At 34.7% G+C, this 17920-nt stretch overlaps 1 long non-coding RNA gene across 1 annotated transcript in view; it reads left to right on the top strand.

Annotated features, from left to right (window-relative positions):
- The window catches only part of LOC108542364 (uncharacterized), an 11781-nt gene extending 2224 nt beyond the window's left edge, over nucleotides 1-9557 (top strand). The window contains exons 3-8 of the long non-coding RNA XR_001889250.1: nucleotides 49-135; nucleotides 4309-4395; nucleotides 6264-6345; nucleotides 7210-7291; nucleotides 8181-8266; nucleotides 9148-9557. This is a non-coding gene — a long non-coding RNA (uncharacterized LOC108542364). The remainder of the gene's footprint in view (nucleotides 1-48; nucleotides 136-4308; nucleotides 4396-6263; nucleotides 6346-7209; nucleotides 7292-8180; nucleotides 8267-9147) is intronic.
- Nucleotides 9558-17920: the final 8363 nt, after the last annotated feature.

The following is a 17920-nucleotide window of genomic DNA, read 5'->3' as shown; positions in this document are numbered from 1 at the left end:
TTTTTTTTTTTTTTTTTTTTGCCATTTTCTCTGATTTGTATTTCTCAGAATGGACTCACTCAAGCTGACTTGAGAATTCCTCCTTGGTCACAAGCTTTTGGGTTGCATGTCTGGATTAGGAGCCTAGAGAACAATGTGAGTAATAGCTAAAGTTCTTGTCTTGTTTTGCATGGTTTGTTTATGGGCAGTCACTATATTATTAAAAAGTGTGAAATATAATCAAAGAAGGTGAGCTGTAGCTTAGTAATAAGCATGGGATTAATATGAGGTATTATATTTTTTAGTGTGTACGTGAAATACTACAATTATTATTAACGTAAGAGATATTGAAGTGAGAATGATTTTAAGTACATGTTAGGGATATAGATCTCTTGAATTTTTGTGATTCAGAGTTTTAAAATTATAATTATTAAATTAATCAATAAATAACTTAGAAATGAACTGAGTAAAAGTGGGCCCTTCCTGGATCAATGATGAAACTCGCCGGCATATGAATCTTGGATAATGAATGATATGTGTGTGGAACTCTGAGGTCCAACACAAAAGAAAAGTGATTTTTTTTTCATGCACTTTCATTCTATTATTATAATCGGATCAATGAAAGCATCAATGAACAAAAATATAAGTAAATCGAGATAAAATAGATGAGGCATTGTCCAAATATAGAAATATGTGGCAAGGCAAGAAGTATTATTACTATATGTTCAAATCATGAAATTCAATGAGAAATTAATGGTATGTGACTTTTACCTCTTTGGCTAATGATACACAGACAGTTTAAATTATAGGCAATGTTCATGCTCTGAGTCTGTGGCAAATCTGAAGTTGTTCGTTTTTAGAGAAAATGTAATATCCTCCCAATGAATGATTGCCTTAATTACCAGCTAAACGGTAGACACAAAGCAGGGAACCATGGCCATAAGGTCTCAAATTTTTAGTCAACAGTCCTACTTTGTGCACCTCAGAATGGGCTCACTTGAGTTGTCTCAAGCACCCCTTCATGCCCACGGGCTGTACAGTTGCATCTGTGTGTTAGGAACTTGGAGGCCACTGTAAGTAATAGTCAATGTTCTTGGCTTGAGTACTTTTTTTAAGGATAGTTACTACAGTATTAAAAATTATACAGTATATTAAAGAAGGCCAACTGCAGCCCAGTGACAAATGTGAAATTGATATGGAGCAGTCTATTGATGAATTCATTCAATTAATTAATTTAAGAAAACTGAGGATATTTAGTAAAGGAGGTACACTGACCTGAGAATGATTCTATACACATATTAGGGACATCAAGGCTTTTTTCAGGTTTTGTGCATTATAGCACTTTAAACACATTATTAGTAAATTACTGAATTAATCAATAAACAATGTAGAAACAAATGAAGAAAAGATGGGCCATTCCTGGACCAATGATGATGACTGGTGGTGTACGACTCAAAGGTATAAGAAGTGTTTTTGTTAGTGGCAAGTTCAGAGTCATTTGTTTTAAGAGAATATGAAATAAATATATTCCAAATAATGATGATTTAAGTGATAAATGAAAGGTGAAAGGCAAGGATCATTGGAGAAATGTCTGAATTTTTAAATCATCTGTTCTGTTTATACTCCTCAGAATGGCTCCACTCCATCTGATTTAAGCACTCTTCCGTGGCATGTGCACTGTGGTTGGTTCTGTGTGTTAGGAGCACACAGACCATTGGGAGTATGCATTCATTTCCTCTCTTTACAAGGTCCAGTAAGTTGGTGTCAGTGACATACAAGAATCTTTGTGTTCATGCATTCTTTTTTTTTGAGGTGGAGTCTCTCTCTGTTGCTCAGGCTGCAGTGCAGCAATGCGATCTCGGCTTACTGCAAGCTCTGCCTCCCAGGTTCAAGCAGTTCTCTGCCTCTGCCTCTCGAGTAGCTGGGATTACAGGCACCCGCCACCACGCCTGGCTAATTTTTGTATTTTCAGTACAGACGGGGTTTCACCATCTTGCCCAGGCTGGCTTGAATTCCTGACCTCGTGATCCACCCTCCTGAACCTCCCAAAGTGCTGGGATTACAGGCATAAGCTGCCACGCCTGGCTGTGTTCATGCATTCTTAAAAATTAAAAGGAATCACTGATAGAGTAGATGAACAAATACATAATGGATAAGCATCAAGATGGTAAAGCGTGCTCATTGTTCAAATACACAGCAGGGAAAATAGTATTAATATAAATTGGAACAAGTGTATTTTGTCTTAGACTAACAGTGATAACTGAAAGTGAGAAGTAATGGTTTTTGATGATTCACTTGCGTATTTCATGTTTGATTTATTAAGAGAAAAATAAATATTGATATAAATTTATAAATGCCTGAATGACTATATAAAGAAATGGAGGCGTCTGCGGCTCAATGAAGAGAATATGTAATCATCTCCTGTGCTCTGATTTGTATATTCTTCCATGCTCACGAACTCTGTGTTTGTATCTATGTGTTAGGAGCATAGAGATCAGCATCAGCAATGGTAAAAATTACGCTGGTTTGAGTGATTCAAAGAACGTCAATCATGCTAATGTTTTATTTCAGATTGATATGCAGTATTACGTTGATTAATGCTATGTGAAAAACTGAATTCATTTAAAGAAAGGGATTTAGGCTCTTTATGATAGTATAGATGAATGTGAGTGATATTGAAGAGCTTATTTTTTGTGGTTTATGTGTATGTCTTTATTAATGAATTACTCAATAAACAAGTGTAGGTAAGAATGAAGAGAAAGAAGGCCAATCCTGGACCATTGATGACCACTGGTGGCTTAGGTGATTGTATATGCTGGTTGTATATGAAGAATAGTGCGTATCTGAAACTTTGAGGTCCAACATAAATAGAATCTAGTCCATTCCCGTGTTTAAAGTGATATAATAGACGGATACCTGAAATGTACAAGGAGTTTGTGATTAGTCTTGTGTACGAGAGGTTTAAAAATATTGTAAAAGTAGCAACGGCAGAATAAACAAATAAATGTACAAATAAAATAAAACAAATAAAAATGAAAAGGACAAAGCCTTGTTCATTGCTGAAATATGCAGTAAGGAAAATACTGTTAATGTACATTGGAGTGGATAATAAATGGACCAGGTGTATAATATTTCTGACTAAAGATGATAGAGACAATAGTAATAATTACTGATAAGTAATAGCCAGTTATTGCCCCAAGTCAAGTACAAGTTTGAAGTTCATAAGAAGAAAAATAAATAAATATTACCATAAATTAATAAATACCTAAACGACTAAGTGAATGAAAGAAATTATAGATCAACAGACAGAATGTCTCAATCTTTTTATCATCATCTCCACCTAGCACCCTTCCATGTAGATGCAGTTAGCTGATTTGAGCACTCTGCAACAATCAAGTTTCTCATGTTAACTCTGTTCAAAAAGAGACCAATGTGAATATAGTCAGTCAGTGTTCTTGTCTTGGTTTCATTTATTTGTTTGTGAGTATTCATGGTATTATTAAAAAGTATTAATCAAATAGTTAATAACAAGTATAATGTAAAATATGCTGTTGATTAATCCCTAACACTGACATCATTAAATGAAAAAGATGGATTGTATATGGGAAATGGTTGTATTGTTAGCTGTTAGCACTATTCTAGCATTTTATTTTTGCGTTTTTCTGACTCACTGATTTTCAGTGAATTAGTGATTCAGTCTGCAAATGTAAGATTGAGTGAAGAAAAAGTTGGCCGATGAGTACACATAGAACAATGATTACAAATAGTGGTGCAGGAGTCATAAACGATGAGTAATATGTGTGTGGAACTCTGAGCATCAACACAAAACGTATTTATTCTTTCTGTTTGGAATAATCCTATAGACAGATGTTTGGGATATATAAGGACCATGTTTTATTTTAGATTCATAGATTTAGATTTATTAATATTAAGGAATTAATGATAGGACCATGAAACAAATATAAGTAAATAGATAAAATTGAAGAGAGTGCAGCACTGTTCAGCTATAAAAGTATGTAGTGAGGCAATCAATATTATTAATATAAGTAGAGAAAACTAACATCCATTAAGAAAATATTAGATCGAAGATGTTCCCTCTTTCTTTGGCTTAAAATCATATAGACACTAATAATAATAAGAATCAATTTTATTGTTCTGAACCAGTTCCTCTAAGTTCGAGGTTGTCCCTTTTGTTAAGAGAAAAAACATATACTTCATGGAAAATTATTAAGTACCTGAGTGATCAAGTAAAAGAAATTCAGAAAGCAAGAATTATACAGGATGAGGTGTCTGTTTTTTAAAATATCGACTCTGCTTTGTTTTCATCAGAATGAGTGCACTTGAGCCGATTGAAACATTCCTCGTTGCATCTTTGTTCTATGATTGCATCTATTTGTTAGTAGCACAGAGACCAATGTGAGTAATCATTAAAATTCTTCTCTTGGTTTGCGTGGTTATTTCAAAATATTCAATGAATTACTAAAAAAGTGTATACTATAATCAAAGATGACCAGTGGTATTCTAGCAATAACTAGGGGACTCATGTGAAGCGTTATATTGATAATGCATCTACGAAAAACTGAGGATAGTGAATGAAACAGCTATATCCATATTAGAATGATTCATTGTAGGGATTAGGAATCTCTAAGCTCTTATTGGGATTTCATGAACCACGATTTTAAAATTTATGGTCAGTTGATTAATAAATCATTAGTAAGTAATCAGAAGTGAGTGGAGAGAAAGAGCACCTATCCTGTGGATTGTTGATGACTACTGGTGGCATATGAGTCATCTACAATGAATATGTCTCTGGAACTCTGAGGTGTGTCACAAAAGAAATCTAGCCCATTTTCTATGTTTGATACAATCCTTTAGATGGGTATCACGAGCATAGAGTGGGTTTGTTTTTGGTCTTTGTACTTATACATTTTCATTCTATTTTTATTATTGAGTTAATGTGAGAATCAATAAACAAATATAAAAATAAAGACATATTAGGTGAAGTGTTGTACAATTATAAAAATAGATGGTGAGACAAGAAATACTATTAATATGTATTGGAAATAGTGAAGTTCAAAGAGAAACAAATGTTACATGTCTGTCACCTCTTTGGCTAATGATGATATAGAGAGGATAATTATAGACAGTGTTTATATTCTGGGTCAGTGGCAAATTCAGAATTGTTCATCTTCTTAAGAGAAAGTAAAATAAATATACTATACTCTAAATAATGGTAGCCTAAATGACTAAAGAAATGTAAAAAGCAAGGATCAATGGTGATAACGTCTCAAATTTGTTATCATCTTCTCTGCACTGTACTACTCAGAATGGACATTGTTGTTCTGTCTTGAGAATTCCTCTAGGGTCACATGCTCTGTTTGCACTGTGCTTAGGAAGGAACATGCAGACCAATGTGAGTAATGGTCAGAGTCCTTATTGTGGTTTGGGTGGTTTGTTTAAGAGTAATCAATGTATTATTAAAAAGTGTGAAATACAGTCAAAGATGGTTAATGTTATCCCGATGGTAGACATGGCGGTGACATGAAGTATTATATTGATAATGGATGTATGAAAAACTGAGGATAATTAATGAAACAGATAATATCAATGTTAGAATGATTCTGGATACAGATCAGAAATACCAAGGCTGTTCTTGGAGGTTTTCGAATCATAGGCTTTGAAATTATTATTAGTAAATTAATGAGGCAACCAACAGACAATGTAAAACTGAATGGAGAAAAGGAGGGCCAATCCTGGATCAATGATGACCACCGGTGGCGTATGAGTCATATGTGATGAATACGTGTCTGGAACTCTGAGGTCCGCCACAAAAGATATCTAGTCCATTCCCTCTGTTTTACGTGATTCTATAGACTGATGTCAGGAATATAGAATGAAGTTGTTTTGGTTTCATTTTCATTCTAATGCAAGAATCAATAAACATATAAATAAAAATAAAATAGGTGAGCATTGTGCAACTATAAAAATACATGTTGAGGCAGGAGATACTATTAATGTATATTGAAATTGGTGAAGTCCAAAGAGATATTGTACATACCTGTTACCTCTTTGGCTTATAATAATATAGACAGAATAAATTATAGATAATGTTCAAATTCTTATTCACTTGCAAGATCAAATTGTTCTTTTTCTTAGGAGAAAATGAAATAAATATTAGTCCACCTAATGAATGCCTAAATGACAGACTAAAGGCAAGGTGAAAAGCAAGGATCGTTAGTGAGAAAGTCTCAGTTTTGTTACCGTCTCTGCTCTGTATTCCTCAGAATAGATGGCCTGTGCTGATGGAAGGATTCCTCCCTGGTGACATGGTGTGTCTGCCTCTTGATTGGGAACACGCAGACCAATGTGAGTAATCAAGTTCTGGTCTTAGTTTGGGTGGTTTAGTTAGGAGGACTTGATGTATTATTAAAAAGTCTGCACTATAATCAAAAATGGCCAGCTGTAGCCCAGTGATAGAAATAGAAGTGATATGAAGCATTATATTAACAATATGTATTTGAAAACCTGAGAGTAATTAATGAAACATTTATCAGTGTGAGAATGATTCTATATGCAGATAAAGAATATTAATATTAATGCTGTTCTGAGGCGTTTGTGAACCAAAGGTTTTAAAATTATTATTAGTGAATTAATGAATTAATCATTAGACAAGGTAAAAGTGCACAGGGAAAAATAGGACACATTCTGGATCGATGATGACTACCGGTGGCGTATGAGTCATACGTGATGAATGCGTATCTGGAACTCTGAGGTCCGTCACAAATAAAATCTGGCTTATTCTCGGTTTCGAATGTTGTTATAGACAGATTTTAAAAATATAGAATGTTTGTTTTTTCTATGTGATTATGTACCTTCTATTTTTATAATTGGATCAATGTGATAATCAGGAAACAAACACATAGTAAATATAAAATGATTGAAACACTGCCCAATTATAAAAATTTGTGGTAAGGTTAGAAATGCTATTAACATATATTAAAATCAGTGAAGTCTAAAGAGAAATGAACGGTATATGATACAGATAGTATAAATTATAGACAATGTTCATATTCTGAGTCAGTGGTAATTTTGAAGATTTTCATTTTATTAAGAGAAAATAAATAAAACAAGTATACTCCAAATAATGTTTGCCAAAATGACTAATAACAGGTGAAAATCAGGGATCAATGTTGAGAATTTTTTTATCTTTTCTGCTTTCTATCCTTTCAGAATGATGCACTTGTTATGATTTGAGAATTCCTCCATGGTCACGTGCTCTGTTTTTATCATGGTTGGGAGACTACAGACCAATGTGAGTAGTAATCAACATTCTTATCTTGGCTTGAATGGTTTAAGAGGAATCGATATTATCAAAATATCGGATTGTCTTGAACTCCTGACCTCAAGTGATCCACCCACCTCATCCTCCCAAAGTGTTGGGATTACAGGCATGAACCACAGCATCTGGCCAGAAGCACTCTTAATATCTTTTGACACAGTGAAGTCCACAGAGATATAAATGGCATCTTCTGGTGACCTCTGTGGCTAATGATGGTATAGACAGTACAAATTATAGAAAACATTCCATTTCTGGGTCAATGGCAATTTCAGAATTATGCATTTCTTTTTTTTTTTTTTTTTTTTTTTTTTTTTTTTGAGACGGAGTCTCGCTCTGTCGCCCCGGCTGGAGTGCAGTGGCCGGATCTCAGCTCACTGCAAGCTCCGCCTCCCGGGTTCACGCCATTCTCCTGCCTCAGCCTCCTGAGTAGCTGGGACTGCAGGCGCCCGCCACCTCGCCCGGCTAGTTTTTTGTATTTTTTAGTAGAGACGGGGTTTCACCATGTTAGCCAGGATAGTCTCGATCTCCCGACCTCGTGATCCGCCCGTCTCGGCCTCCCAAAGTGCTGGGATTACAGGCTTGAGCCACCGCGCCCGGCCGCATTTCTTTAGATAAAATGAATATACTGCAAATAATGACTGCTGAAATGACTGACTAATGTTAGATGATAAGAAAGGGTCGGTAGTGACAATATCAAAATAGGATAATAGGATAATATCAAATATATTTAATATTTGATAATAAATATATTTTTTATATTTAAAATAGGATAGTATAAAAATACAGGATAGGATAGATAATAGGATAATATCAAAATAGAGGATAACAAAAGTTATCCTCTTCTCTGCTCTGTATTCCCTAGAATGATTGCACTTTGCTGATTGAGGGATTCCTTCAAGGCCATGTGCTCTACTTGCACCATTTTTAGGATGGAGCCTGGAGACCTAGGTAAGGAATAGTGGAAGTCCTCAGCTTGCTTTGGGTGGTTTCTTCCAGAGGGTTCAATATATTATAAAAAGGTGTATACTATACTCAAAGATGAGCAACTGTATTTAAATAAACATGGGCATGATGTGAGGATTATATTGAAGATGCATACAAGAGAAACTGAAGATAATTAATGAAATAAATATTCCTACATATTGGGATTATCATGGCTATTCTTGTGGTTTTGTAAATCATAGGGCTTAAAATTATGATTAGTGAATTAACAAATTAGTCAATAGACAAGGCAGAAATGAATCCAAAAATAGAAGATCAGTCCTGGATCGATGATGACTACTGGTGGCGTATGAGTCTTTTGCGATGAATACGTGTCTAGAACTCTGAGGTCCATTGCAAACAAAATCTAGCCTATTCTGTATGTTTGAAATTATTTTATAGACAGCTGTCAGGAGTATAGAATGTATATGTTTTTGGTATTCATGTTTACATGTTTTGATTCTATTTTTACAATTGATCCATATGAGAATTAATAAACAAATGCAAATCAAGATGAATAAATTCAAGCATTGTCCAATTATAAAAATTAGGGACAAAGTAAGAAACATGATTAATGTATATGAAACAGTGACATCCACAGAGAAATAAACGATACATTCCTGTGGCTTCTTTGGCTAATGATGGTATAGACAGAATAAAATATAGGTAATGTTCAACTTCTGGGTCACTGACAGTTTCAAAATTATTCATTTTATTTTCAGAAAATGAATTAAATATACTCCAAATAATGATTGCATGAATGGCTAACTATTGATAGCTGAAAAGCAAATATCAATATTGAAAATGTCTTACTTTTGTTACTCTCTTCTCTGGTCTGTATTCCTCAGAATGAACAACTTGTGCTATATTAAGGATTCCTCCATGATCACGTGCCCTGTTTGTACACCGTGCTTGGGAAGGTGCATGCAGACCAATGTTAGTAATAGTCAAAATTCCTGTGTCAGTTTGTGTGGTTTGCTAAAGAGGACTCAATGTATCATGAAAAAGTGTATTATATAGTCAACGATGGTCAACTATGTCCCAGTGGTATTTATGAGAGGGATCTGAAATATTTATTGATAATGCATATATGAAAAATGGAGAAGAATTAATGAAACAGATATATCTATGTTAGAATGATTCTGTGTAAAGATAAGGAATATCAAGTCTGTTCTTAGGGTTTTGTGAATCACAGAGTGTAAAATTATTACCAGTGAATTAATGAATGAATCTAAAGACAACATAGAAATGAATGGAGAGAAAGAGGGTCAACCCTGGATCGATGATGAGCACTGGTGGAGTATGAGTCACATACGATGAATATGTGTCTGGAACTCTGAGGTCCATCACAGAAGTCAGTTTCCTCTGTTTCAAGTAACTCTAGACAGATGGCAAGAATATAGAATGAACTTTTTTTGTTTATGAGTTTTTATTTTATAATTGGTTCAATGAAAGAATGAAACATGTGAATAAATAAAATAAATAAGCTAAGCATTGTCCAACTATAAAAATGTGTGGTGAGGCATATTTAATATGTATTTAAATTGATGAAAGCCAAAAGGAAATCTAACATACCTAACCTTTTTGGCCAATAATGAAGAGACAGTATAAATTAATATGCTGTTTTCATGTTCTGGGTTAGTGGCAAGTTCAAAGTTGTTCATACTTCAAATAATGATTGCCTAAATGTTTAACTAAAGATAGGTGAAAAGGGAAGATCAACAATGAGAAAATCACATGTTTGTTATTATTTTCTCTGCTCTGCACTCATCAGAATGGACATACTTGTGATGATTTAGAGATGCCTCCAAGGTCATGTGCTCTGTTTGCACCATGCTTAGGAAGGAGCATACAGACCAATGTTAGTAATGGTCAAAGCTCTTGTCTTTGTTTGAGTGGTTTGTTTAAGAGGATTCAGTGTATTATAAAAAGGTATAATATATTATAAAAATATATTGCAGGAATATATTATATATATTTCTATAATATAATGTATTATAAAATACATTATAAGAAGATATACATTGCAAAAGATATAATACATTATAGGAATATAATATAGGAATATACTATATATAATATATTCCAATATATTATAGGACTATAATCAAAGATGGCCAACTCCTTCCCAGTTATAGGAGTGATATGAAGTACTATATTGAAAAAGCATATATGAAAAATGGAGAACAATTAATGAAAATATATATCAAGTAGGGATTAGGAATATCAAAGCTCTTGGGCTTTTAAAAACCAAAAGATTTTAAAGTTATTATCAGTGAATTAATGAGTTAATTATTAGACAAAAGTAAAATGAATAGAGAAAACAGGAAGAATCCTGGTTCAGTGGTGACTACTGGTGTCGTGTGAGTCATACGGTGAATACGTGTCTGGAACTCTTGAGGTCCATCACAAAGTCAGTTTCTTCTGTTTCACATGATTCTATAGGTAGATGTCAGAAATATAGACTCAGTTTGTTTTTGGTCTTTGTGTTTTATGCATTTATATTTTATTTTATGATTGGACTAGTGAGAGAATCAATAAGCAAATATTTGAATACATAAAGATGAATAAGGTTAAGTATTGTCCAATTACAAAAATATTTGGCAAGGCAGCAAGCACTGTTAATATGTACTGGAACAGTGATAGCCAAGGAAAAATGAGTGATGCATGCCTGTGGCCTGTTTGGCGAGTGATAGTGTAGACAATATAAACTATAGATAATGTTTAAGGTATGGGTCAGTGGCAAGTTCAAAACTGCTAATTTTCTGAAGAGAAAATGAAATACACTTCAAATAATGATTGCCTAAATGACTCATTAGATGAAGATGAATCATGAGCGAGAATGTCCCATTGTATGCTCTGAACTCCTCTGTGCTTTGTGCTCTGCAGAATGGATGAATTGTGCACCTTGAAAAGTTCTTCCCTGGCCACCTGAGGCACTTGCATCACAGTTAGGCTCAGGCAGACTAATGTGAGTAATAGTCAACATTTTTGGTTTCCTTCTGGTGCCCTTTTAAGAGGACTCATTGTATTATAAAAATTGTATGATATTATCAAAGATGTCCACCTGTATCGCAGTGAAAGATACGGAAATGATGTGAAGCATTGTATTGATAATGCATATATAAAAACCTGAGGATATTTAATTAAGAGTATATCAATTTTGAAATGATTCAGTGTACAAATTAGGAATATTAAAATTATTCTCGGGATTTTTTTGAACCATTAAGACTTAAAATTGCTAGTAGTGAATTAACAAAATCAATCAATAAACAAGGTAGAAACGAATGGAGAAAGAGATGAACAATCCTGGATCGATGATGACTGCTGGTGGCGTATGAGTCATATGCGATGAATACGTGTCTAGAACTCTGAGGTCCATCACAGAAGAAATCTAGCTCATTTTCTGTGTTTGATATAATCCTTTAGACAGGCATCAGGAATATGAGTTTGGTTTTGGTCTTTGTGTTTACATGTTTTAATTCTGTTTTTATAATTGGCCAATATAAAAACCAATAAACAAATATATAAATAAAGATGAGTAAGGTTAATCATTGTCCAGTTGTAAAAAATATTTGGTGAGGCAAGAAACACTATTAATATATATTGAAAATAGTGAAGTCTGGAGAGAAGTAAATGTACATGTCTTTCACCTCTTTGGCTATGGTGATATGGACAGGATAATTATAGACAATGTTCAAATTCTTGGTTAATTGTAAGTTTGAAATAGTTCATTTTTTAAAGAGAAAATGAAATAAGTTTACTCCAAATAATGATAGCATAGATGACTAACTAGTGATAGGTGAAAAACCAGGATTGATAGTTAAAATGCCTCTCTTTTGTTATTATCTTCTTTGCTCTGTACTTAGAATGGACGTACTTATTCTGATTTGAGGACTTCTTCATGGTCACGTGTTCTATTTGCACCATGCTTAAGAAGGAGCATGTGTACCAATGTGAGTGACAGTCAGATTTCTTATATTTCTTTGGGTAGTTTATGTAAGAGGACTCAATGTACTGTAAATAAATATGTAATATAGCCAAAGATGGTGAATTTTATCGAGTGAGGGATATTGGAGTCAAAAGAAGTATTATATTGATAATTCACATATGAAAAACAGGATAATTCATGAAACATATATTAATGTCAGAATGATTAGGGATATCTTTTTGGGGTTCTGTGAGTCATAAAGTTTAAAGTTATTATTAGTAAATTAATGAATTAATCAACAGGCAATGTAGAAAATAACAGAGAAAAGAAGGGCCAGTCCTGGATCGATGATGACTGCTGGTGGCGTATGAGTCATATACAATGAATACGTGTCTGGAACTCTGAGGTCCGTCTCAAAAGATACCTAGTCTATTCCCTGTTTCAAGTGATCCTACAGACAGATGGCAAAAAACAGAATGTGTGTGTGTTTGGTTTTCATGTTTATGAATTTTTATTTTATATTTATAATTGGATCAATGAGAGAATCAGTTAATAAATATATAAATAAAGATGAATAAGGGCTTGGTGTGGTGGCTTACACCTGTAATCTCAACACTTTGGGAGGCCAATGCAGGTAGATCTCTTGAGGACAGGAGTTCGAGACCAGCCTGACCAACATGATGAAACTCCATCTCTACTAAAAATACAAAAATTAGCCAGGCATGTGCCTGTAATCTGAGCTACTTGGGTGGCTGAGACACATGGATCTCTTGAACCCGGGATTCAAAAATCTGCTTGAACCTGGGAGGTTGCAGTGAGCCAAGATCACGTCACTGCAGCTTGGGCAATAAGCAAAGAACTGTGTCAAAAAAAAAAAAAAAAAAAGATGAATAAGGTTAAGCATTGTCCAATTATAAAAATATGTGGAAAGACAACAAACACTATTAATACGTACTGAAATTGGTAACAACTAAAGATAAGTCTTGCATACCTGTTACGTCTTTGAATGAGATAGACAGTATAAATTATTGACCATATTCAAGTTCTGGGTCAGGGACAAGTCCAAAGTTATTTATTTATTTTATTTAGTTTTGTTTTTTTTTGAGATGGAGTATCACTCTGTCACCTAGGTAGAGTGCAATGGCACGATCTCAGCTCACTGCAACCTCCGCCTCGTGGGTTCAAGCAATTCTTGTGCCTCAGCCTCCCTAATAGCTGGGATTGAAGGCATGCGCCACCACGCCTGGCTAGTTTTCGTATTTTTAGTAGAGATGGGGTTTCACCATGTTGCTCAGGCTGGTCTTGAACATCTGACCTCAAGTGATCCACCTGCCTTTGCCTCCCAACATGCTGGGATTACAGGCATGAGCCACCACATCCGGCCAGTTATTCATAAAAAAAATGAAATATACCTCAAATTAATGAACATGCAAATGAGTATAAATGTTTACACATTCATTAATTTGAGGTATATTTGAAAAGCAAGGATTAATGGAGAGAAGGTCTCATTTTTGTTGTCATCTCTTCTGCTCTGTACTCAGAATGGAAGCACAGAAGCTAGTTTTCACTGGTTAAGAGCTATCTCTGTGCTAGCAGCTAGAGACCAATGTGAGTAATAGTCAAAGTTCTTATCCTATCTTGGGTGTTTTGTGTAAAGGTTTATAGTGCATAAACAAAAAATATGAAATATAATCCAATAAGGCCATGAGTAGCTCAGGGATAAATATGGGATGGATATGGAATGTTACACTAAGGGATGCTTGTATGAAAAGCATGTCCTGTGTTATTATGAAAGGTAGTAATGAGGGGATATGCTACTGTGAGGCTGACTGTATATACAAATTGGAGATATCAAGGCTCCTCTTGGGGTTTTGTGAGTGATAGTGTTTGAAAGTTATTAGTGGTGAATTAATGAAGTAATAAATAAAGTAACAAAGAATGAAGAGCATCAGAGCTAATCCTGGATCAATCATGACTACCGGTATTGGGTGGGTCTCAGTCAGTGAATACCTATCTGGAACTCTGAGGTCCATCAGAAAAGAAATATAGTTTTTTCCCTCTTTTGGAAGTGATCGTATAGACAGATGTCAGGAATATGCAAGGGTCTTGTTTTTGCTGTTTGTGAGCGCGAGTTTTCAATCTATTATTATAATTCGATCAATGAAGGAACCACTAAACAAATATACAAATAAATTATGTTGGATGGTACTAAGCATTGTCCAACTATAAAAACAATTTGTGAGGCAAGAAAAGCTATGATATGGCCAGGCGCGGTGGCTCACACCCGTAATCCCAGCACTTTGGGAGGCCAAAGTGGGTGGATTACTCCTGAGGTCGGGAGTTTGAGACCAGCCTGGGCAACATGGTAAAACCCCATCTCTACTAAAAATACAAAATTAGCTGGGCGTGGTGGCATATGCCTGTGATCCCAGCTACTTGAGAGGCTGAGGCAGGAGAATCACATGAACCCAGAAGACGGAGGTGGTGGTGAGCTGAGATCACACCACTGCACTTCAACCTGGGCAATAGAGTGAGAAGAAAACCTATGATATATATTGAAAACACCAATGCCATTAGGAAATAAGTGGCATGAGGTTGTTATTTCTTTAGTTAGGGATGTTATAGACAGTGATAAATAATAATGAATGTTTATGTTTTGTGTCAGTGGCGTGACTGATACTGTCTGGCTGTGTAGAGTAAATAAAATAGATATTATCCCAAATAACCTATATGATTGAATCAGTGGAAGATAGAATGCAAAGAGTAACGCAGATAATGTCTTAATCTTTTCTGATCATCTCTTGTGCTCTGTACTCCTCAAAATAAACACACTCTGGCTGATTTTATCATTCTTTTTAATGGGAAGATCCATGATTGCATCTATGTGTTATATGGTGTATGGAGACAATGTGAGTGATAGTCAACGTTCTTGGTTTCAGTGTTTTTTAAAAAAGATATTCGTAGTATTATTAAGAAGTGTTAAATATAATCATTGAAGGTAAGCTTTGGCCCATTTGTAAAAATAGGATTAATATAAAGCATTATGTTGATTAATGCATATATATGAAACATTGAATTTAATTAATGAAAGAGATGTATTGCTGTGAGTAATATTGACAGAGACAGATATTAGAGCTATTTAAGGATTTTACTCTCAAGTTTTTGTGGCCCTAAGGTAATTATTTTACTGCTAGTGAACTGATAAATTAATCAATAAAAACACATAGACACGAATTAAGAAAATGAGGTCCAAGCTTGAGCCGGTGATGACAGCTGGTGGCGTGTGAGTCATGGATGGTGAATACTAAGTGCCTGGAACTCTGAGGTTCAATATAATAGAAATCTAATCTATTACTCTGTTGAAAAAAATCCTTTAGATAGATGTTAGTGATATCGAGGGCTATTTGCTTCCAATTTTACAGTTCATTGATTATGATTGTATTAATATAAATGAATTAATGAAAGAATCAAACAAAGATTTAAATGATTAAACATGAAGAGAGAGAGGCATATTCTAATTGTTAACATATGTGGCAAGGAAAGAAATACTATTAATTAATTTGAAATGGATAATAAATGGGCCATCGGTTTTAACTCTCTGGCTAACAATCATAGAGCCATTGATAGAGCAATAACACTGATTATTAGTTATTAATGGCCATGTGATTTTTTAGGTCAATTCTCAGGTCAACTGGGTCAATTGTAAGTTCAATATTTATTTTATTAAGGGGAAAATAAACAAATATTAACATAAATCAATAAATACCATCTGACAGAGTAAATGGAAGGTAGAATGGAAAAACGAATGGATAGAAAGTCTCACATTTTGTCTTCTGCTCTTATAATCCTCAGAACAGTCACTCCCTGCACTGATTCTGCCATGAGCACTTGCTCTGTGGCTGTTTTAAGGAACCTGCAGACAAAGGTTAGTAATCGTTAAAGTTCTTGTCTTAGTTTGGGCCATTTAAGAGTGGTCAATGCATTATTAATAAGTAGAAAACATAATTAAAAAAGACTAACCATGGCCCCAAAATGAACATGGGGTTGATACAAAACATTATGTTGAGTAATGCATGTTTGAAACAATGAGGTCAGTTCAAGAAACAGGTCTAATTTCTGTAGGAACTGATCTTCAGATAGACAACAGGGTTATCACAGCTCTTGTTGTATTTTTTTCTGATTCATGTCTATTTCTTTATTATAAAGTAGTAAATTAATAAATAAATGAAATAGACAAAGTCTAAATGAAGAAAAAGATTGATGGTCTGTGGCCTGGTCCAGAGATGATGACTCGTGGGTATGAGTCAAGGATGATGAGTAACAGGAGTCAGGAAATTTAAGCTCCGGTATAAAAGAAATCTAGCCTATTGCTCAGTTGGAAATTATCCTGTAGACAGTAGTTAAAAATATTCAGTTATTGGCTGGGTGCGGTGGATCACACCTGTAATCCCAGCATTTTGGGAGGCCGAAGTGGGCAGATCACAAGGTTAGGAGTTTGAGACCAGCCGGATCAACATGGTGAAACCTCATCTCTACTAAAAATATAAAAATTAGTTGGGTGTGGTGGCGAGTGCCTGTAATCCTACCTACCTGGGAGGCTGAGGCAGGAAAATCACTTAAACCCAAGAGGTGGAGGTTGCAGTGAGCCGAGATTTCACCACTGAACTCCAGCCGGGGCAACAGAGTCAGACCCTGTCTCAAAAAAACAAAAAACAAAAAACAAAAAACCCAAAATCAATTATCCTATACCCTATTCTTATGCTTTTGTAACTCATGGATAATGATTATATTATTACAAGTAAATTAATGCATGAAGAACTCAAGTAAAAGAAATAAGTGAATAAAAACATGGCCACATCTGGACCAAATATAACATGTGTAATAAAGCATGTCACAGTCCTGATCTATTGCTCAGGAAGTGGGAATCGTGTCAGATTTTTAATCTCTCACAATGAGAAACATGTAGATAAATATATGAGTTGTCTATGTTTATGTTGAGTTGTCTTTGGTTTCCTGGTTGTTTGTCTTATCCCTAAATAGGGATGTTGTTTATATAAACAAAAAACTAATTTTAAAGAGGGCCAGTGACAAGAATTTGTTCCACAGCAAGAGCTATTGTGCTCACTAAATTCCATTACAAAGTGACATCATCTGTTATTACTTTGGTCATGATCAACTATGCATGTGCTACGATGATCCATGCTATAATCTAGATCATGTGTAAGGATACTGATTTTATCTTAATAATGAACAAATGCATGTTAATAATAATCATTAGCTAAAAAGGATAAAGCAAGGGCCAGTAGCAAACACGTCTGGAAATAATGGTTGTGATGTAACTGGGTCCAGTGATTGTGTTCTTCTTAAGGCAAATATTTTGGCTCTTACAAGTGTTTGCATAAAGAGGCTATACATAGATGCACATTATCAGACATGTTCTGGGTTTCTGAGAGTTTACATATTGTTCTGTTTCTTTACAAAGAATGAATAATTGGCCAAATTGGTTTGTGAATGAATGAATGAAGTGGTATCAAGCACTGTTCATTGGTATGAAATTGCTCTGAAACGAGTATTTAGATGAATCTAATTGTGCATATGGGAGGTCCAAAGATTTAGGTTGTTGAGTGCATGGGTGGAGGCATTGAAGCTGACATGTTTTGTAGAGAACTCTCATTTGTGATTCAGGTGTT

Source organism: Rhinopithecus bieti, unplaced genomic scaffold (assembly GCF_001698545.2).
Source record: "Rhinopithecus bieti isolate Rb0 unplaced genomic scaffold, ASM169854v2 scaffold_20150, whole genome shotgun sequence".
Lineage (NCBI taxonomy): Eukaryota > Metazoa > Chordata > Mammalia > Primates > Cercopithecidae > Rhinopithecus > Rhinopithecus bieti.
Note: the sequence above shows the minus strand (reverse complement) of the source record. Positions and strands in the feature narration are given on the sequence as shown.